The sequence below is a fragment of the Microtus oregoni genome, unplaced genomic scaffold, assembly GCF_018167655.1.
Source record: "Microtus oregoni isolate MIOR12 unplaced genomic scaffold, Mior012 000017F_ref0000208, whole genome shotgun sequence".
In the NCBI taxonomy this organism is placed as follows: domain Eukaryota; kingdom Metazoa; phylum Chordata; class Mammalia; order Rodentia; family Cricetidae; genus Microtus; species Microtus oregoni.
In genome coordinates, this window is record NW_024543076.1 from 31,691,312 (window position 1) to 31,714,903 (window position 23,592).

Below are 23,592 nucleotides of genomic sequence, written 5' to 3' on the forward strand. Positions count from 1 at the left end.
TTTTACCTAACCACCTCCACTTTTGGGAAGAAAAGAAAATTTGCTTGCCCCCCTTGCTTCCAGAATTATTCATTGAGTTAATACTTGGTCAGCATTGTCAATGGCCTCCAGTTCATCTGCTATTTCTCTTAAACTTATGCCTGGTTTGGACCAGCTAAAACACTGTTGGCCAAAGGAAGGCACCCAGAAAGGGGGGGGGGAGGTTAAAAACGCATATCTGTTTGCCCTGACTGCCCCCCCCCCCCCCTCCACTAATGGAACTTCCAGCTCAAACACTTGTCTAAGCGACAGTCACATCAAAGGCCAGAGCGACTCCCTCCACTGCACAGAGGTTGGGGGCAGTTAGTCACCAACTCCCCAAGGGAAACTAACCAGCCCAGCTCTGTCTCTCCTGCCAGGGGGAGACAGCAGCAAGGCCCCAGTGCGGGGTGGGAATTGGGGGGGGGGGGAGGCGGGGAGGCAGGAAGAGGGTTTCCTTTGCCCCCCTCATCTCCCTGGGTGGCTCCGCATACCTGGTGAGGTTCTGGAGGTGGACAAGGGAGCAGGTAGTGCCCTCCACGTTCTGGGGCCCTGGGCGATAGTCACCCCTTGGCTCCCGGCTGCTGCAGCCAGCCTGGGAGAAAGATCTAGTTTCAGCACCAAGTCTCCGCGTCACCGCAGCTGGACTGGAAGCCAAAGTTGGCGGCGGGCAGGCCGGGCTGGTGGCCACCAAGGTCCAAAGGTGGCTGGAGGGAGCGAGAGGAGGGTGGCCAGCGACTGAGGACCGCTGCTGTGTCTAACCCTCTACCACTTCGCTGGGCGGGGCTAAGTAGCCGGTTCTACCAAAAACAAACCGTGGGTAAAGGAGAAACCAGGACAGCGCCAAACGGGTTCTGGCTCCCTGTGAAGCGCAAACCCCTGTCTAGGCTTCCAGAAATTCCAGCCAGTTGGTGGATTTTTCTCCCTTTTCTGTTTTTAAAAACGTGCTGTGCCAGCCTGGGCTCTGCTTGAATACTAGAGCCAGTTTTGGGGAAGGGAACCCTCTCTTCAGCACCTCTAGTTTTGAGGATGCCAGGCTCCTCCCCTGAGCCCAACTTCCCTAGGCCTAGGTGCTGGAAGTCACTCTCCCAGAGATGTCTCCGGAGGCCTCAGATATAAAAACGGATGTGCAGGGACCTCTTGGTGGCTGTAGGAGAACTAACAGGGAGTGCCGATCTGAAGCGTGGATGAAATGACTTGGAGATTTAGGGGTGCTGGTGGTGAGGCAGGTATGATACTAAGAGATACCGAGTCAACCTAAAACATTAAAACACGCAAGATGAGTCAAATACTTTTAGACATGACTGTAAAGGTCATGAACTCCAGCGTCTCAGAGGCAGAGAGATAGAGGGAGAGCCGCTTGACTCAAACGGCCAGAACCGATCCTTTCTACTTTTCTTATTTAACTCCCTTTGCATCAAGGAAGAAGCTTTCCTGGATCTAAGTCTCTGCAACCCTGTTGTACTTCTGAAGGTGGCCTAGGGAGAGCCTCGCAACCTGTAAAGCCTTTCGGCATGGTGAGGCCATTATGAAGCCATAATCAGAGAGGCTCCTTTCAGGGAACTTCCGCTTACATGATTAGGGAGCCCAATCCCAAGCAGTGAAAGATACCCCAATACTGTGAAGACTTGACCTTGTAAGGACTCATCACTTCTCAGTGAACATCGAAACGCTGGCTCCTCTCCATCCCATGAAAATCCTTTCCCACCTCCACTCAGTTACCTCATCTGAGATGACATAAGGGATGGGGGGGGGGGGAGCCACATGAATGCAGGTATTATTGTACAGTCTTTCAAAAGCATCTAGACTCACAAGCTTGCTTTACTGCTGTTTCTGTCAGTCACCAAGTGGGTACCTACTGACTGTGCTATTCACCACCACTCAGAACAATGAGAACTAATCCTTCACCTTCAGGGACCACAGATTAGAGATTCAGAGATAGGGCCTGCCAACATACAGGGAACAGAAATCTAAGCAAAGATGGTTTTCCTGCTTTGTTTTTTATCCTAAACTGTTGGATGCTTACATGTATGCAGATTTAGGAACTTTCCAAAACAGAACATAATATACTGAGTCAGAAATACTGTAGAGGGCAATCCCATGGAAATTCATGGCAAGCCCTTCACATTGTGAAGTCATAGGATTAACCAAAGGACCCAGTTCTTAATCCATTTCTTATCATTTCTACCCACTCCTAAGTATAAAGAATTCCATAGGAAAAAAGTGATTGCAGAGCCTCTTAAAACATAAGGCATCAGAGTTTTTATTTAAGGAAGAGCAATAACAACCCCAAATTACCAAGCCAAGTGCTTGATAAGAACTCAGCAAATACAACTGAAGCATTTTTTGCCAAAGACTGTAGGAAAGGCATTAAAAGAAAACCACATGGTTTGAAAGGACTAATCCCTGCAATTCAGAAGTAAATTAATTTTAAAATGTTTATGGATTAGTACAGTAACTCTCTTAATCCTTCTCTTTCTTGGTATTTCTTAAAATCTATAGGGCAATTTGTAATCCAAATATATTCACTTTAATTTGTGGAAACCTGGTTTTATATGGTTTGGGGATAAAAGCACCTACATTTTGAACCAGTTTTTGAATTTGAAGGTGAGGAGAATTATTTCACTGTGACTGTTTCAGGAATGCCAAGTGCTTAGAATTTAACTGTACTAGATTTGGAAGACAGAGTCTTATTGAGAATTCCTTCTAAAGGAAAATTATCCCGGCAGAACACATTGCTTTTAGCACAATATATGAAGTTTTCATATCCTCCAAAGCAGGAGTAGCAGAAGCCAACTCATGGAGTATAATGTATTCCAGACGCTTGCTGGAATAAACAATGCTCTTGAGACCCTCAGATGCACAGCCAATAAGGAGCTGTTGACTACTTCAGGTTTTTACACATCTTTCAGCCAAATCAGAAATCCAAATCCCAAATCGGTCACAGACACACAGAGTGCACATACAATGCTGCCTGGGTAGGAGGTGACATTCGGAAAAGGCATCCTACCACCCAAGACAGGTTTGCTTTTAATATTAAAATCCTTGATATTTGTTACGTGACACAAATAAAATATGGAGATGGAAATGCCTTTTGCAAGCCTGTGCCAAGAATATACATTTGTAATTATACATTTGAGACTATAATTCCTATACTTAGGTGTGCATAAATACATTTATCCCTAAATTTCTGTGTGATTATTAAATATCATAAGGACACAGTGATGCAGCTGTAAACTTGTATGGCACTTAAGACATCCAACTGTTTACATGTCTTAAAAGTTAATCCTAATTGCTAACCAACTTGCAGTATATACAATAAAGAAATGCCATCCTTTTTCACATGTCTGAAGGCACACAAAAATGCTGAGGTGCAATGCTATTCTCTGGTTAACAACGTAAACACAGAACACATGGGACAGAGATACACAGTTAAGTTTGAGTCCTTTCCAGATTCCTAAATGTAGAGCTGTAGAAGGCAAAGAACAAAAATCAAGAGTTAGAATCCCTTAAACATGTGGCAGACTGTTCTGTGATTGGTCCTGACTTAAAAGACCCTTCCCCCATTATTTAGTGTGGGGATGTAGCTTCATTCCCATAAAGCTTTCTAAATGCATCCAGTGATAGAGTTTTCCATAAGAAGGGAGAAGAGGGGTTGGGGAAGATGACCTAGTGCTAATGGGCTTTTGGTGATCTTATAGAGGACAAGGTACAGCTCCCTGCTACGAAAACCAACTGCAACTCTATTACCAAGGATCCAGTGCCCATTAGGCACCGGGCACACATGTGGTGTATACACATATATGCAGGGAAAACATTCATGCACATACGATAAAGATAAATCCTAAAAAGAGAAAACAAATACTATCTATTTTAACTTAGCTCACAATGCATTCCTGAACATCATCAGAGAGATAGAGACTGGGTCCTGTAAGTCCCCAGGTGTGCTAAGGAATAATTAAAGGCACACTTAGCAGATTGTTTTCTTCCAATGCCAGAATTTCTTCTCTGACCCAGCTATATCATTTGATGTAGTTTGGAATCATATTAACCCATTAGAAGCTGAACACACTTGGCTAAAGGACATTATTGGAGGCACTGTGATAATGTCAACAAAGGTTACTCATAAGACTAAAGGCAGCCTCTAAATTCCAAGACCTTTATAATATAAATAAGTATATGTATTCTGTAGTCTACTAGCATTTCCTGTCATGACAAAGCTCATTCTACATCTATTGATCCCATAAAACACTATGACAAGAACTAAGAGGCTTAATCTGTAGACAAGTATTTATGGCAGGACCCAAAAACCCTGATTTTCTTATTCAGTGTTTCTTGTTACATTAGAACTGGTTTTCTAAACCAGTTGTTTATAAATCACATTAAAAGTATAATTCCTTTTTTAAAAATCGAGATTTCGTGGGACACCAGCGGGTTCTTTAGTCAGCCTCCAGGGTCTGAAGGGAGATAGGGAAACGACCTGGGCTGAAAGGAGAAAGGGGGCTGTTTCCCTTTTGTCTTCCTGCACTGAGATCTATGGAGAGATGAAGATTCCTGACCTAATTTATTTCCACTTCTTTGCCCATGTTTCACAAATAATTACCATGGGAATTTTTATTACACATTTGGTTAATTTTTTTAAAAAATTAAACTTTCATTTTTAGGTTAATTTTTCAGTTATTGAAATATAATATTTCTGTATTTTAAAACTATTTTGCCAATTTCCCTTTATCATTTTCTCTCTTTGGAGGTATACACACACACACACACACACACAAAATCATCCTTTTAACTTGCTAGTGTATTTGTGTGTGTATATGTGTGTGTAGCGTGGGAATGTACGCTTGGGAATGTATGTGTGTATATATGTGTGGGAATGTGTATATGTATGTGTGGGAATATATGTGTTTATGTATGTGCATATATGTATGTGAATGTATGTGTGTATATATGTGTGTGTATACTTTTCACCATCAACAATTGATAAAAGAAGAGTTTTCTAGAGCTTCCGATTTGCTTTTCCCCACATAGTTCAACTTAATAATATGCGCATATTAGGGGCCCTTACCTTATAAAGACTCTACCTAGCATGAGCTTTGAGGGAATATGATTCCTCAACATGTCAATCACTTATTTCCTCTCTTCTGCCATAAAGCAGTGGTTTGGTTATTCAACTCAAGTGTCTATGATGCATGATTACCACAAGTAAGGATTAAAAAAAATAGCACCCCTATAAAATAAGGCTGTAAGCAAACTTTAAAAAATTATTCAGTATATTGCCCTATCAGTGTGGTTTAGAGAGAATTATGTATTATGCAAGTATATCCCAGTGGCCCACAGAAAACAAACTTAGAGGTTTAATTCATGAAAAATATAAATTAAACTCCAAGTTTATGCTGTTTAGATAATGTATTTCCCTGAGCATACTCCTTGAATTTACTTAGGTTTAATTTTGATTGCAATTTCATTCCCATGTTATTTGATTGATAACTGATAATATATTTTCTTACTTCAGTTTAGAGTTGTAAATTATCATGAAACAAAAAACCAAACAATAACAACAACATAAACCCAATCCTGTCCCATTCTGAGCTCTGTCGCTGTACAAAATAAAACTAAACATATGAAAGTGTGGGCTCACTTAACGCTGTGACAATCATGGCTTTTCCTACAAAAGCATGCCTTTTGGATGGAGGCCCAATTGGACAAAAGAAGCAACTGTCCATTGCCCTACAGCAATAGTCCTCATGAAGCCCAGTGTCAGAGGGGGCAGGAAAGATCATTTCCAAACATTCTTACCTTCCACGTCAAACCAGAAACTACAAAAGGGCCACAATAAGTGGCCAAGGGAGTGGTGGCAAGCAGAAAGCAAAATGCCTATTGCTGTTTAATAAGCATAAAATATTTAGAGTAGGAAAATGATGTTTCCAGCATAGTAATTGTCTTCGTTTCTGAACATGTAACAGCAGGCACCGGAAGAACTGTTTTTGGTAATGAAAACCTAATGTTCCTGGAAGTATTAGTGGATCTCCAGAGGTCTGCCTTGCTGATTGCCGCTGATGGCATTCCTTCTGCTGTCTGTTAGCTTTCTGGGTTGTGCGTCTTTTACTCTTTGCCATCATGTGGCTGTTTTTTTTTTTTTTTTTTATAAAGAACACTAGATAGCTTGTGTTGTTTGGTTATAAACTATTCTATTTACTAAAACAAATACACAATTTCTAAGCTGCCCTTTAAAGATCAGAACTGAAAATTGCTTTACGAAGCCACTTAAACCAAGCGTTTTTAAGATACTTAATCTGTGTATTATATGATTCACAGTTGTAACATGTTTATAGTGACTTTAATCAGAAGAACTCCTAGGGACAAATTTTATCCTACTTTTATTTTGAATACACCACATAGAATGTTGAATACTATTGACCATTTTATCCTGAAATCTTTGTCCCACAATTCTAATTTGTTAATTTGCTGAAGATCATGAAGCAAATTACCAGCTCAATAATTTGCCTACATAAATCCAACACTGTAGAGATTTCTCTTTTAAATAATAGAACTTATATTTTCAAGACAAAATCTCAAATCATTCGACAAACATCTAAAAGAATCACTAGTTATCAAGTGGGATAAAATATTAGAAGAAAAGCGAGTACTTCACACGCATATTGTAACAAGAAAACATGCAATTGCTGCTCATACCATTTTTAATCTTTGAAGTTATGTATGATTGCTTAAAGTCTGCAGCCTGTAATTTAATAAGTCTGCCTTGCGATCCAAACAGCGTTCGCATTCTTTCAAGCAATCAGACTAAGTGACACAAACTGAGTCAGGCAAAACGCAAGTATTGCCTTTACCTGTGCGGCTCTGTGTTGGTGAACGTGGATTACAGTGAGAACAGACAGAGGAGGACGTGAATACGCCTTGAAAACTAACTACGAGTAAAAATGCTGATTTAACCGTTTGCTCCAGAAAAAGAAACGTGTGTAGAGTAAGAAATACTGGGAACGCAGCTTGCAAGATCAACAATGGTTGAACAATTTGAAAAATGAGAGGAGAGAAAAAGGAGAGGAGAGAAAAAGGAGAGAGAGAGAGAGAGAGAGAGAGAGAGAGAGAGAGAGAGAGGCTGTTCTGTAGCAACAAGGGACTAATCCTGGACCAAAGACCAGGGAAGGACCTGAGCCCAATGCAGATAGTTAAGTGAAATTCACCTCAGACAGGAGGGGTTTCCTTTGTTGATTTTGAATCCACTCTATGCAAACCTAGCTTCTTCCTCAAAGCTTCTCTGTTCCCTCCAGCCTGGGACGCTGAGACTTTCTCAGGTAGTCAGCCAAACGTCCCAGGGGATTCCGGGCTGCTAGTCCAGGAGTCCTGATTACTGCGTCCTGTAGCTCTTTCTGGTAGCTCTGCCGTCGGAAAACAGACCCTTTGCCCACTCCACATTAGTTTCCTTACTACTAAGAGAGAAAACAAAACAAAACAAAGGAAAAAAAACCAAACCTAAACTGTACAAGAAACTGGAGAACGAACTGAGATGCAGAACCCCACACGTGGTTCTGTAAATTGGATGGGAGGGGGAGGGGGCGGGGAGAGAAGTGAAAGTAGAAATTAGGGTACAGCCCCAGCCTCCCTTATTTTTCTTTTCCACTATGTATTGTTTTAACTCTGCCCGGCTCTGCTTCTTCGATGAAAGTGGAAGCTAGACGATGGTTTCAACAGCACAGTGTTGTACTTAGCAGCCACGGCACACTGGGAATTTTTGTGGAGCGCTTCGGAGACATTTCGGAGAGAGATGCTGTTGTCGGGGTTGTGCAGATGCACGAGATAGTTCCCCCAAAGATATGAAAAGCGTCTTTGTCTAAACTCAAGATAAAGAGATGTGTCAGCTTCCTCAAACAGGATATTCGAATTTCATTCATTAATAATGACAACCACTTCTCAAAAAGTAGAGAAAAATGAAGACACCTTTCATAGGTTCCGTGTCTTTAAAAAAACGGGTAGGCAGGCAGTGGCTTACTTCTGGAAGTTGTGTTGTTTCAGCAATACAATTTTTAACCAAAGACCTATTTTTGTAAATGGGTCAAAAAGACAAACGTTGTCAACGAAGCTGCATCCTTCGATAAATTAAACGCAAATACACCTTTACTGCACTATTACTCGTTCAATCACATTCAGATTTTAGAATAAAACAAAAAAGATTCCCCAGCAAAACCAGAGTCGTGTTTTTCTTTTCTAGCATGACTTGTATTAAACAAAACATGTTAGGGAAACTGCAGTGAGAACCCTAGGCGACATAAACACCCAGAGAAAGATATTCTAAGTTGACTATGTTCCAGAGACATAGGGTTTCATTACTAAGAATCTATGATGTAGAGAAACCAGAGGTTCTGAGAGCAGATGAGATGGTGGACTCTCTGTGTGTGTGTGTGTGTGTGTGTGAGAGAGAGAGAGAGAGAGAGAGAGAGAGAGAGAGAGAGAGAGAGAGAGGAGAGGAGAGAATTGTTTACAGAACTTTCATCCACTTAGGAAAAAAAACACATGAAATGTAAATGCAAAAAGCGAATCCTAGTTTCATTTTTCGAGGGTCCAAGTATGTATTTAGTAGATTTTGAAGGCCAATTGCCAATTCATGAATGTATGGGAATAAAACCCAGGCACAAATGCCAAATGCTTGCGGTTTATGCAAACTACAGAAAATCCCGGGGTTTGAATTTAGGTAGATAAATGGAGAGATAAAATTATAGAAATCAGTCGTTACGGTTTGTTGTGGATTTCTCTCCATGATAGAATTTTCCCTACATTCCCAAAATGTTCATTTACAAACACGCGCTAATATTTTAAGCGCTATTTGCTTGCATCGCGAGTGTAAAGTACTTGGGGAGAGGTGACCTAAAAGATTCTTGAGAGTAAAGGGAGTCCTCGCAGCAGCTAGACCTAAAAGACCTTGGGGAAAAACCACCCTTCTAGGATGCTGGTTGTGAAGAAAAGAAGGGAAGAGACCTCCAGCGACAGCCCCGACTCCACCTCCTTATAAAGCTTTGAACCGTCTTTTCCGCGGGTTCAAGGAAGGAAAAGGAGGGGGCTTCTTTAGGTGGAAGAAGTGGGGGTGGGTCGGGTACTTCATCTGATCCGGTGAGGAGGGCAGATCCAGGAAGCCCTTGGGACTCTGGTCCAAAGTGGACGGGACTGGTCTGCAGTGAGCTCTGTGCACTGAGCAGCTGGTGCTCCGCGGGTCGCTGCTGCCCTGGTGGCCCTCCCGCGAGCCCTCCGTAGCCGCGAGCGTCCCAGACCCGGACACCGGCTCGCTCCCGGCAGCGTCTATTACCAGCAGCTGCTTCTGCTTAGCCCTGCGAGGACCGCTTGGCCCCAGCCCACGGCCTCTCCTTGGCTTCGGCTCCTCCCTCCCCTCCCTCCCTTCCCGCCTCTACCCCGCAGCTCTGCTGTGGCTGCCGCGGGTCACCGAGGTTTCGCAGCCACCCGCCTGGGTTCACAGACCCTGGGTGAGGGGCGTCAGGGGAGGAAGACGGGGGAAGGAGCCGGAATCGGGAGGTACAGACGGGCGCTACCCCGTAGGATCCCGAGGCTTGGGGGGGGGGGGGAAAGGGAAGGCGGGAGCAGTTGCGGCCTCTGATCCTGAAGAGGAGCCCTAGCCCGAGGGACGTCGGACTCTGGGGGTCACCTGCGGCGCCCCACGCCGTGTGAGAGCGTTGGGGAGGCTTCCCCGCGAGCGCTGAGGCAGGTCAAGGCACTCAGCGACCTCCTTGGGCACTCTCACCCAGAGGTCCTTTTCAGGGTCTACGCACCCCGCTGGCAGCGGCGACTAGGAAAGGAAACAGTAGCTGGCAGTCCCAAAGGTTCAGATGGAAGTTAGGCGGGAATATCCAATCTGTGGCGCCCGGCCTTGCCGGCGAAGGAAGGATTGGGCTCTGGGGTTGTCCCTGCCGGACGCCCACGTCCCTGAGTCCCTTGCTTGATACTGAGACCGGGTTTGAAACATAGGAAACTCCCACACTAGGATAGCGAGGTTACTCGGACAAGGAGCGCTTTCATTCAGATTGCGAGAGCATTTGGTGGTTGGCAAGGGGTTGTCTTGCATGCAAGCAGGGCACGGTTTTGTTTGGCCTACTTAGCAGGAAGAACAATAGCATCTGGCCAGCCCAGAAGTGACCGAAGGGCCTGTGGGACCCTGAGCTGAGCGTTGGGGGTTCCTCTCCACAGGGGGCACACCCACCGTGCTTGTCAAATCTGGTAGCTGGAAGAGATCTTAGCTGCCAACCCTGCTATTCTGATGAACTTGACCAAGGCTTCTGGGTGACCTGCCCAGGATAAGGCTAATTTTTTTTTTAATTTCTTTTGTCTAGGAATAATTCTGGTGTAGGGAGAGCCACAAGGAAATTATTGTTTAAAGAGAGAGCAGCCAGCCAGGTGGTCCCAAATTCAGGATCGCACCCAAGTTTGAATCCTAGAGCTCCTCTTTAAACGCAACCGGAAGCGAAACGACTTTGGGGTGGTTTCCTATTAAACCCTGCAAGCGCCAAGCCTAGAATGCAGCCCTTGCAAACCTGTGGCCATATTAGTGTCAGATTCCAATGAAGCAAACGAAAACCTTTGTCTCTCTCCTGGTTTCCAAGACGCTGCTGTTCCTGTGCTTGCCTGGCTTAGGTTTTCATTCCAAAATTCTGAGGGCTGTCTTGGGGGCCATATCATTTCCTTATTGTCAAAAACACGAGTAGAAAATCACAACGAATGAATGAAGTCGCTCCCTATGCTCCTTCTTTGTTGCGTTTTAGTTTTTACTGCTATTGTTACTATTATTTGACAATCTTACTTTAAGCCTTTACTTCTTGGCAGGAGTGAAGCCATTAAAGGCGCACAGCAGGAAGTTGTCATATACTCCCCCCACCTCCCCCCTCCACAGCCAACTCACCTGGTAGGCAAGCAGGTCGCTATGTCTTGAAGATGGTACCCCCCCCACACACACACACACAACACACAATGGCCCCTGACATAGGACAAACCATTTGTTTACCCTATTAAGGCCTCACAGTGTCTAGAGCCTTGTTTTTGGAAAACTGGGGAACACAATTTCTGGGCACAGGCAGGGCTGCTGCGAAAGAACACACTACCCTGGTCAGGAGGGCGTGGTCCTGGGGGCCTGGTCATCCCAGGCTCTTTCAACAGAGAGGCAAGTGTGCTAGCCCAGGTGCAGCTTGCTTGTCCCTTTACCGTTACTGTTACTGAGAAACCCCGTTTGTTAATGCTGGGGAGCTGTGACCTCTGCCAGGTGCTGCAGGAAGACAATAGGGCCATTTCCGGGAGAAGATATCCTCCCTCCTGGAGCACTGAAGACCAGTTTTCAGGAGATAGAGGTTCGAGGCATTTTGGAAATTTAGATGAAGAGCTTAAAAAAAAAAAAAACTGCAAGAGAGGCTGTTTGTGGAACCAACCCTCTTTATGGGATATTTCCTGATAGGGAGCCATCTTGAGTCCTAGCCTAGGGGTTTGGCACCCAGACTGACAATCACTGAGGTGACCATACGTCTTAATAATACTGCAGTGATCTTTCTGCCTATATCCTTCAGTAGCTACCGTTTCTGCTGCTTCCAAGTTTGCTAAGGAAACGAAGCAAAGACTTCTGATTTCCTGATTGTCTGTCTAGAGGGCTGATGAAAGAGGCAATTGCTCTGACAGACTGAATTAGCATAACCCAGGAGTGGGACCCCCCCCCCCCCCAATACTGGTTGTTTCCTGTTCCTGTGATAAGAGAGACTCGTGTTTAAAATCACAATTAAGAAATGGAAAGTGACACAAATGTAGGTTTTTGATAAAGCAAACAAAAGATTTCTTTGGGAGGAATAAAGCTAAGTAACTCGTACCCAGATATCTATCCTGGCAATGAATTGGGGCAGAATAAAATGTCTAGGGAGAGTTACTAAGATAGAGCTCTCAGCAGTAAAAACAAGGTTGCTGTCTTAATTCTCTTTTTCAAAAATCCATGCTGTTCTCTATTATTTTTTACATTAACAAAACTTTTAAAAATCATAAGGTTGAAAAAAATGACTGGAATTTCGTTAAACTGAGCTGTAGACACCTGAATTTCTCTCATTTTCTCGAAGAAAGTACGAACTTTCTTTTTTTGCTGCAAGTTTTGAACTTGAAACAACATTTACAGGGAACTGAATTCGTGGGCCTGCAATCTCTTAACAAAGATTTTTGGCCTCTACCATGTGAAGCCAAAGCATTTTGTGATAATAGTTTTTTGTTTTGTTTTCCTTATTTTATTTTGAATTCTTTAGTACATACATTAAAATTTTAGTCCAATACACTTTAAGCAGACATTGTCAAGGTGGGTGTTACACAGAAAGAAAAATCTGCCTCTGGCTAGCCAGTGCTTGTGAAGTCTGAGGGAAGACACAGCACTGTAAATTCCTCTGAGCTCCATCTGCGGTCTGATGAAGGCTTGCCATTATAGAAGATTGGGAGGCTAAATTAATTAGCTTCTTCCATTATACTGCTGGCTTCTGGAGATAGTTGCCATTTTCCCTTTAAATGTCATTATTTCTAGACCTCATTAGCTGCTGATACAATTGAGGAGGAGATAATGTAAATTTAACAATAAAAATAACACGTTCTTTCAGGAAAGTTGAAAAAAAAAGCATGATGGGGACCAAAAAGCTTGACGTGCGCCCACCAAGCTGTGCCTGCCCGCCACAAACAACCCATGTAACTTGGACATTAAATGAATAAAGGAAAATTGGCCAGTGCATATCTGGGCTATTTTCTTCAGTGAGTTCTTGAATCAATACTTTTCATGTTTTCATGGTCCCAGTGATGTTAACAGATCCGGTTACAAACTCTAGCCAGGAAGAAAGAGAATATGCCCCGCTGTGCACCCTCCTAAATACTTCTCAAGAGTCATGCTTTCTTTCCCTTTGGAATCATCTTGCTTGTTCGCTGAGTCACTGTGCTTTCCGGCAGGCAAAGCAAGGACAGGCTTGATTCCATACACTAATCACCTCGGGTCCAAACAGGACCAGGCCAGCAGGCGCAGTACCATCTCTGACCTTGCTCAGAAAAGGAAACACGAAGGTGTAAAAGTTGCATCAATTATGGTCTTCCTTCTGCCACTGCAGAACTGGATCAAGAGAACTAGTAGCTACTGGCTCTGTTCTGTAAATATTAAAAACAGATGTATTTCTGCTCTACTATAGAGTAAGAATGTAATATTAATAGGTGATAAACTTACATTCTAGTAAAAACAGTGCAATATCATAATTTTTGATTTTTGCAGTCTTTTGAGGATTACTTTATTAGTCTTATAACTCATAAATTTTTTGGTAATTCAACATCAAATATTTTAGGACCCACATTTAAATAGATCACAGTTCATTAATAAACACCCTTTTCCCACAAATAATTGTTATATCTTGTTTGCTTCAGATCGTGACAGCATTTTTCCTTCTGTTCTGTGAAATGTCTAGCTAGTTTTAATTTCCTAATATGGTAGCTACTTATGCAACTTGGTTTATGGAAAACACAGCTCCTTTGGTGGCAGAGAGGCCTGGCTGGTATTCTCAATGCACTGTAGAATTTTTGTTTGTTGTTTTGACTTTTGAATGGGGCTTAAAGAATGAATGGTGTTGAGCCCCTCCTTCACTGTCGCCTCCTCCTTGACCTCCTTGGGGTTTGTGTGTTTGGGAGGAAGAGGAGAACAATACTCTAATCCTGAGTTGTGTCCAGGTGGGTAGAGCTTGAAAGCTGGAGATCTTGGGGCTTAGAGAAATGTGTTGGATCTACTGAATACTGGCACAGGACCCAGACAGGGGCAATGGCCGGCCCAACAGGTGAGAGAGTCCTCAGCATTATCCTAAATGCATGTACAAGGCTTCAGGTGGTCCCAGCAGTCTGGGAATCTGAAAGGGCCAAAGTGCTTTTAACTTGGAACATCTCTGTTTATGGAAATTCACAGTAATTGAGTTGAGGATACAGGGTAGAACAATTAAGTCTAAAGATAGAACTCAGTAAAATAAACATTATTTTATGGGATAGCTCAAGACATATCACCAGCACACAAACTATCACGGCTTTAACCCCAGTGTTTGTGTCCCTCTTTTCTTTTACATGCTGCACCTCAAATCAAACTCATCATTTACATTCCAAAAGAAAGATCTACGTCTTGAGACTTTGAAAACTGTATTCTTTCAGAGGTTGGGGTGGGAGAGGGAGGGAGGGAGAAAGGGAGGAAGGAAGAGAGAGAGAAGGAGGAAGAGGAGCAAGAGAGAAAAGGGTATAAATGGGAAGAACTTACGTTTTGTGGGAGTTTTCTGTGTGTGTGTGAATGTTTTTGTGAGTGTATTGTGAGAGTGTAAATGTACGTGAGTGTCTGTGAGAGTGTGTGTGAGTGTGTGTGTGTTTGAGAGTGTGAGAGAGAGTGTATGTATGGGTGTGTCTGTGACAGTGCGCGCGCGCGCGCGCGTGTGTGTGTGTGTGTGTGTGTGTGTGTGTAGGGAAGAGAAACCCTGTTTAAAAAACACTACAAACTGCATTGTGCTGAAAGGTTTAATACTTAAAGTCAACGGACATTTTCCTGACTACTTTGGTTTTGTCCTTCATCTGGGAGAAAACCCAGGTGGCAAACTTGATGTAATTCTATAAATTTTCCAGCATAGTTTGATTTAACACAGCCATCTCTGAGTGGAGCAGGCCCTTTCAGATGCCAGTGCTATTCTGTTTCCCCTAACAAAAGCTATCATCATCTGTTTACATATTTATTAGTTCAGAACGTTAAGGTGAGGACCCAAGGATTACTAAAAGCAGAAAGTGAAATGGGTGAATAATTAGGGGCAGGGTTTCCTGGTTGTGGGGTTCTCTGGGGTGTCTTCACCTTCTTAGCTTGGAAGTACTGTTTAAGGTTGGCTAACAGCTCAACTCTTGATGTTTCAGTATCATAAAATACAGCTAACGAAGAATGAAACCAACAACCCGACAAAAATAAAGTTTTTAAAAAATTTTGATTATAGTATCTAAAGGAATCAATTAATCATTTTCAATTAACCTAAAAGGAAAATATGATGATGCGTTCTGGGGAAGTTCTTAGACTTTTCTTATGTGTCAAGTGCTAGGAACTACGCTAAAGAATTGCATTAACTTCTTTCTGATTTGATATGAGTGCATTTTCAGGGACATTCTGCAGAAGGCACAAGGAATCCACCTTAAAACTATCCCAGAAACAAAATGATCCTAGTGCAGTTAATATTATTTTTTTTTCCACAGGAGATGTGCTGAGACCAAAGCCTCAGAACATTTTTTAATGTTGATAGAGCAGGCTTGAAAAAACTCGTCATATAAATCAAACTGTTCTGGGGGCAAACCTGTGTTGTTTTAAAACCACAGAGTGGGTCAGTGGGTGTGGCTATGTGCCCAGGGTTGAATGGTGAATGTATGGATTAAAATGCATTTTGCCACACCGGTTTCCAGAGGGTTGTTTTGGCCTGGTGTTCGAAACCATGAGCCAAAACTTTGGTCAGTATTTTGACAACAGAGCCAGGAAAAACAAAAAAGGGCTTAGCCTGTGAAAAAAGCAATGAAGATATAGTGAAGGAAAACAGTAGTCCCCTGCCACCGCCTTACTCAATCCATATGTGAGCTTAAGCACAGGAAATACCCACCATTCACCGCAATCAAGCCAGAGGCTTGTGCATCAGAAAGTGCCTTGTGGAACTAATTGGACTCTATTAAGATTGTCATTGACATGGGAAAGCATTTTGAAATTTTAAATCAGAACATGTAATGTACATAGAACAAGATAACAACCACATTGTTGATTCAGGACTACAAATAGAGGCAAAATACACATGCGGACATGCAAGATTTTTATGCTGGATTCCTTCTACACTGTATTAATTATCATCCAGGACATGTTTATCTTCCTTTGCTTTTAATGTTTGCTTTTAACCGACAGGGTTTCCAGAGCAAGCAGATTTCACCGCGTCTCTTCTGGCGCCAACTCACAGGCAGAGAAAATCTAAGCATTGCCAGTTTTCAATGATAATCAGCAAAGTTCATGGTACTCACCATAAAATCACGGCGAAAAAAAAAATAGCTTGGAATGGTGGCCCTTACAGAGAGTTTCTCATGGTTTTAGACAGACTCATACTCAGTGTAAAGATTAATGCGTACACACCTCGAACTTCACCAACAAACTTTTGTGAAAGCAGGGTATCCCATTATCCATTACAGATATATTAAAATATTAGCTAAATATGGTTTGTGCTGGGCATCTACCCTGCCCTTGTGACAACGTTCAGGGTCTGCACTGGAGTTGGATGTGTTTAGTTCTGACAACTACCTAGATGTTATGGTTGTCAGTCACATTTGTTTTATAGATAAGATTAACTTGTTGCTAATATTCTTGAGCCTAAAACCTGTACTTGGTTTGCTTTTCTCCAAACATGATTTCCCCTGATTATGGGAACATGTTGTACTTCATTTACCTTTTGGGGAAGGCATTACATCATGTAGATATTTGATTCAGGTTTTTTTTTGTTCTTTTCTTTTTGTGTAAAATAGAACAATAAACATGCTTTCATTGTATAGTAGGAAATAATAGATAATAAAAATATACAGGTTGAAACCCCGCTGTGTGTCTCATCTGAAGTTTGCTGCCAGTTTTTAACAGTAACAGTGTATTTTGTTGGTTTCAAAATTGTGTGTGTGTGTGTGTGTGTGTGTGTGTGTGTGTGTGTTTGATGGATCGTCTCTAGCATAGTTCAGCATGTCTCCAATATCAAAACCAAAATGATTGCAACTGGGGGGAGGGTCGGTTGCAGTCTGTGCCTGTGAAACTTAGATTTACCATGAAGATATGGCCAAAATGGAAAGCTGGGTAAGCAATAAATCATTCAAAGCTTTGATGTATAGGTTTGCATGTTTAAATATTCATAATTTTAGCACCATAACAGTGCAATGTGTGACCAATGGGATGGCTCAGTAAAGGTGCTTACTGCCAAGCCTGGCAACCTTAGTTCCATCGCTGAGATGCACACTGTGGAAGGAGAGAATCCATTACTGCAGGTTGTTCTCTGACCTCCACATGAGGGGCACCCACATGAGTGCACACACATACAAACAAACTGAAGAAACAAAAGAATTTACAAAAGAATTTTTAAAAATTTCCCAAGTTTTTATCTGATTATCAAGTTCTTTATAAACATTCTGAGGGCAAAAATTGGTCATAAGAATAAACTAATTTCACCCTCAAAGGAACAATGAAACCCTCTGACTTTGGTTTTTGGGTCAATTGTGCCAGATTTTCTGAAGCAGTTTCATCATAGAGAAATGACTGGTTCTACACAGCTAGAAATCAGCGGCAAATGGTCAGACGTTAAGATAACTGGACTCCCACATGGAAAGTATATAGAAAACCATAAACCCCCTACCTCTCCCAAGGAAGTTCCAGTGGCTAAAATCTCCACTCTCATTTGTATTTTCCAGCATTGTGAGACCTTTGCTGAAGGAGATGAAAAGCGGGCAAACACATGGAAAACAGCTCCTGGGGAGACAGAGCAGGTTAAGATGGCACCACTTCCCCTCGTGACATGCTCTTTCCAGCGTACGTCCTGACAGCTATCAAGGAGTTTCATTGAGACACCGAGGAGCAGGCTGTAGCGAGCTGCGTGGTGTCACACCTGATGGAGATATATAATCAACTCCTGAGATGGCTAAGGCCTGACCTATGCTATGATCACGCAATGATTATCAGCTGCCTGCATATGCGTGGGCCTATGGGCAGTGCCCACCTGGCAATCCGGGATTGGTGGCCCATGCCTACTTAAGGGCTGGGAGAGGTTTGCCCGGGAGGAGGAAGGAGAGAGAGGAAGGAAAGAGGAGAAAGGGGAAAGTGAATAAAGTCCTGGAATAAACTGCAGTGAGAAGAGCTCTGGTGTGTTGTGCGTCATCCTTGCTGGACGAGGTGGGGCGTGACAGCAGGCTGCTTCATAATTATTCAAAACAGGGCCTATGTAACCTGAGCTGGCCTAGAACTTACCTTTGTAGACCAGGCTAGCCTCAGCACTCAGAGATCTTTCTGACTCTGTTTCTCGAGGGAGTGGATTAAAAGTCTGTACCACCATGACTGACTTTTCATAATTATTTTGGCATAGATGCCTTGAAAAGATTTTTTACTTTGACCCACATGGAAACTTTCACTGGGAAAAATGTGCTAGGTAATATAAAGGGAGAGATGAAGCATCTTAGTTATTAAAATGACTGACAAGTTATTAAAATGATTGACAGAAGAAGGATAGAATAGGGCGGAAGTGTAGTCGTGGGTAAAAGGACTTTGTTTTGAACCCAAAGCCCTGACCTTGTAGGAGATTCTCTGTTTCTCTATCTGGAAAATTAAGATGGTATAAACTCAGGACTTTAAACACCAGTGATAACTTTGCCATTTAAATTGTTTAGCACCTGCCCCACGCAGATGTGCTGGAAATAGCTTGACTGAGTCTTTATCTTGGCTTCTCAAAAATAAGGCAAATCACTCATCTCTTTGACCCGCATACCTTCATCAGTCCAGTGGCTGAAGACCACACCTTGTCATGATGTGTGAATGAAATTAGATAATATAGATCAAGTACCTAATAGAATGTCTTCATAGAGGCATTCTTCAGTAAGTGGGCATTTTGAAAGAGTAAAGCATAAACAGTAAAATTTTGATTTCTCTGTTCTCCTGATCCCTTAAAAATAATACCAAATAACAAATTTGCATATGATCAAATCTTGGGCCTCCCCTAAGGTTTGTAAATTTACATTTATTTATCACATAATTCAAGTTAGCCTTGCACTCTTGATCATTGTCTTTCAGCTTCTATTTCTGAGGTCTGGGATTATGAGTATATATCAACAAATCCTGCTTAGGAATTTTCATTTAATCTTAACTGTCTTTATCTATAAGGCAAGTGTGAGTGTATATCTACACCTAACTTTATACTGATAGTCTATCTATCTATCTATCTATCTATCTATCTATCTATCATCAATCTATCATCTATCTATCATCTATCTATCTATCTATCATCTATCTATCTGTCTATCATCTATCTATCATTTATCTATCATCTATCTATCTATCATCTATCTATCTATCATCTATCTATCATCTATTTATTCATTGTTTTTTTTTTTGAGACAGGGTTTCTCTATCTCTGGCTGCTCTGGAACTCTGAAGAAGGACGCTAAAAAAGAAATCCCAAGATAACTCAGAATTGAGTATAATAAAAGGTTATTTATTTAAGGGTAGACTCACAGATCACAATCCTCTGCTCTAAGAGGGAACAGCAACTGAATCCAGCAGCCAGAAAAGAAGCCAGATGCGCACTTTACATTGGCATAGATAATATAAGAGGCCACACCACGTGGGTGGGTAACTTAAAGGATTACTGGTAGTAGGAATTCATACAGCAGAACTCACTCTCTAAACCAGTCTGACCTCAAACTCACAGAGATCCGATTGTCTCTGCCTCCAGAGTGCAGGGATTAAAGACATGCTTCACCACGCCCAGCTAACATTCTGGTAAATTTTAAGATAGTTTTAAGGTATCTTTACATGGAATTAAATTCTTCAAAAAAAAGTTTTATGGCAAGGAATACAGGAATTATTAATGAGGAAACATTTAGTGATAGGTGAACTATAATTGTTAGACTAAAATTTTAACGTCAAAAATTTAAGGAGTAGTCCTTAACCCCAGAAACTGAGCAAAATTTCTCCATTGCCTTGAATAGGATGAGAGTATTAAAATAGATTTAATTCTTAAAAGAAATTTTGAGACAAGCCTTTCATTTAAAACCAATTGTGCATGCATATAATGCATATAAATTTCATGCAACAACTTATAAATGTCAGCATGTAAAACAAGTGAAAGATAACATAAAATAATACTCTAGACTTAAAGGGAAGACTGTCAGTTGAGAATGTTCTGGATGACAGTCACACTGTAAGGCACCAAGAAAAGATCAAGGCATTTTGGACAGTACCTCTCTGTTCTTTATATCTTGACCTTTGTTATGGCACACTTGGGGTGACTGTGACTAAGAATCACCCCTGAGGGTACAATGAAATTTGCTTGTTAAACCATTTAAGTGTTTTTTCAGGAGAGCGTGTATCCCATGTTGCTGTCTCTCCAAAGCTTTTACTGATTCTGCAGAGAAATATCATATATCAGTGCTCATGAAAAAGCCTGCTCAAAACCCAAGCTCCCATTAATCAATGTTGCCTTTGTTTTCAAATAATTAATTAGAAAGCAACAGAAGAGAACTTACAGAGATTCTGTGGTTAAATTGTGGAAAGATATATAAAACTCAAATATGACGGTGTTTTTTTTAAGGCGTTTTATTTCTTTTCTGCTATAAACTGTGTTCTGTTTTGACACTCACTCATCTCTAAGCTCTTACCATATATTTTATTTTCTCAGCAAAGATACTTGTTGCACCCAATAATAGGAACTCTAGTAGAAAGGAAGGAAAAAAGAAAAGGAGGGAGGGAGGGAGGGAGGGAGGAAGAAAGGAAGGGGAGGAGAGGAAAGGGATGGAGAAAAGAAAGAAGGAGGAAGGAAGGAATATATATGTGTGTGGTATGTGTGTTGAAATTCCATTCAATATCCCAAACTAAGTTCTCACTTTTGAAAAAAAAAACCAGTGGATTTTCAGGATGTCTCATATCTATACAATACAGATTGTTCATGACATCTCATTTTTCTAGGTCTCAGTGTTGTAGAGCAAGTTAAAGGTTATGTGTTACAGAACGTCTCTACCAGTCTTCTGTCATTACTTGGTCCAGAAGGAAACTTGGAAGCTAAGAAGCGACTTCCATGGAGTCTGGCATGTCACAGCAGTCTAATTTCTCTGTAGGAACTAGGGATAGTTTTTCTATCTCGTGTTGTTCGTAGACTAGTTTGTCCTTGGGCCCCTGGCATTCAGCTCTAAACCACCCTCCTCCCAGCTCTTTAGCTTGGACAGACGTTGGCCTAGAGTTCTTTCCTCTGCTGTAATTCCTATATCACAGCCTGGCTGCAGAGGTCACCGCTGTGACAAGCAGGCACTTACTGAGCATGGTTTGTTTTCACCTGTAAATTGAAGGGATAGCACCCGGTAGGAAAGGAAGGCATGGTGACGGGTGAGAGAGGAGACTGGTCACATTGCGCCCATGGTGAAGGACAGGCCACAAAACTTGAAAACTCTTTTCCAGTGGCCTGTTTCCACCAATCAGACTCTACCTTCTAAAGGCTGCCACCTTCCCACACAGTGCCACCAGCTTCAGACCAAGTATTCAAAGAATGAGTCAACGAGGGACATTTTGCTGTCAAATCTCTGGTGTCCAGTTCCTTCTGCCTTCCCTGAATTCTTCCAGCGTCTCTCTTCTTGATGCCCTCTCTCCACATCCATCACCCAGACACAATTTCTCAGACACTGTCAGCGCCTGGACCTGGCCTCTGACCAGGCTCCTCTCCTTATCAATGTTTCCAGCAAACTTCCCCTCTGGTAAAATTGCATTAATCTCACTGGGAGCTTCCAGGTTACAGGTCATTTTTTTTTTCTTGAGTGTACCAGCTTTCACTCTCCAAACCTGATTTTTAGGCCAGTGTTCTAACAAATAACCTGCAATCCTATTGCTCTGTCTTCTGGTTGTATTCATTTTCAAATCATGAAGATGCTAAGACCAAAGACCAAATATCTACTTCCTCAGTAGCTTGGTGACGTGGTTTTATTATATTCCTGGTCAACCTCAAATGACGCCTCAACATTGCACTGTTTTTGCTTAAAACATTCCCACAATTTTTAAATCTCTCAATTTTACCCCGCTCCCTTCCCTGGCAGTTTGCTTCACTTCCCAAGTAATGGAGAAAATAAAAAGAGATCTGAGAAGTCGCAAGTAGTTCACACATGGGTGCGATTCAAATAAACCAAGTGAAAATAAAAATTTATTCCTAACGGTTTTGCTCTAGCTGTGGTGAAATACATTATTATAATGCTAAGCACTGGGAAATAGAAAAAAAATGAATGAAATATTTTCCAAACACGGTGTTGTTCTGTTTACACACTTTTCACACGAGTGTGAGAGTGTGAGTTCAAATCCCAAAAACCCAGGCCTGGCTGGTGGTCTGTGCCTGAAATCCCAGCACTTCCGTCGCTGAGGACTTACTTTTGGATTATTGATCTCTTTAATAAAGCATCTTAAAAATAGACTTAGAAGAAAGTTTGAGGGCAATCTTCTTAGAGTCTGAGTGCAAAACAATAAGGCAGGCCGTCTGTACACCTCGGCCTCTTCAGGAAGAGTGAGACTGAGAAAGGATGAGAGAAAGCCGTGCCTTTTCACACAGACGTCACCAAGTATTTCCATGACGGAAGAAGAGGACACAGAGAAGTGAGAATGCAAGGCAGAAAAAGCACGTTTAGGCCTTGGTCAGTGTCCGCAGGCAAAGAGGTGGAGAGAAGGCAATGCTATGCTCTTCTGAGGAAGCACTCAGGAAAGTGGGAGGCCCTGCAATACTGCCTGGTAGAAGTGGCTACGTGGAGGAGGGGCTTCGGGAAAGGGTAAGTGTACATTATTTTGCTAAGAGGATAATTAGTTTCTGAATTTCCTCAGAGTGCTTTTTGGTGAATCGGGTTTCCTAGGGGAACAGGAGGCTGTGTGAAGTGGCCATATGATTGACAGGTCCCAAACTGATTAACCCTTAAAAGGAGACAATAGTATGTGATGTTTGGGGTAGTTTAGAATGTCAGCTCTCCACTCATGTCTACAGGTAGAATTTAGGTTCTATTCTTTTCACCAGGAGGCAGTCCTGTCCTAATGAGTCTCAGCAAAGCCCAGATACAACATCCACTTTATTATAAGGCACTAAAGTCTTAAAGGGGCAATTGTGACACTTCCACTCCTGTGTTTACAGGTGTTCCAGCCAGAGTGAGAGGTCCACCATCATTGGTTTCTAAGTCCCCTGCTTAATAGTCCTGTGTGACAGTGGAAGATGGAGAGAAAGGATTCCCAGAAAGTCACTGGGACAGCAGATTACTATCTGGTGTCTGGACTGCAGAATCAAGGAAGCAAACATGAAAAGACCTTGCCTCAAACAGAATGAATGGCAACCACTGATAGCTGAGTTTTCCTTCTGATTTTTACACATGTGCTCTAGCACCTTTGAAAAATGTGTATATTCAAAATGCATGTGCACACATGAACATATGTGCATGCACATACACACACAAACACACCATAGTATAAAAACATTCTAGAGATCCAAGATAGCTTTGTGTGGAGTTCCCATAACTCTTCTACCCCAGCAAAAGGATGTTACAGATCCACAAGCAGCAACAGAGAGGCTTTGAAATGTCATAGCACTAACAACAGACTCATAAGACAAAACTTGACATTCGGGTCCAATCAAGAATATGAGGGTGAATCCTTCCTGCATCCTGTATCCCCAGGAAGAGGGAAGTGTAGGCAAAGTGGACTTTCTAGAGATTTTAAACTAACCAGAATCAGCTCAGACTCTGATTTGTGATCTTCTTTTTCTTTTATTCCCAGTACTT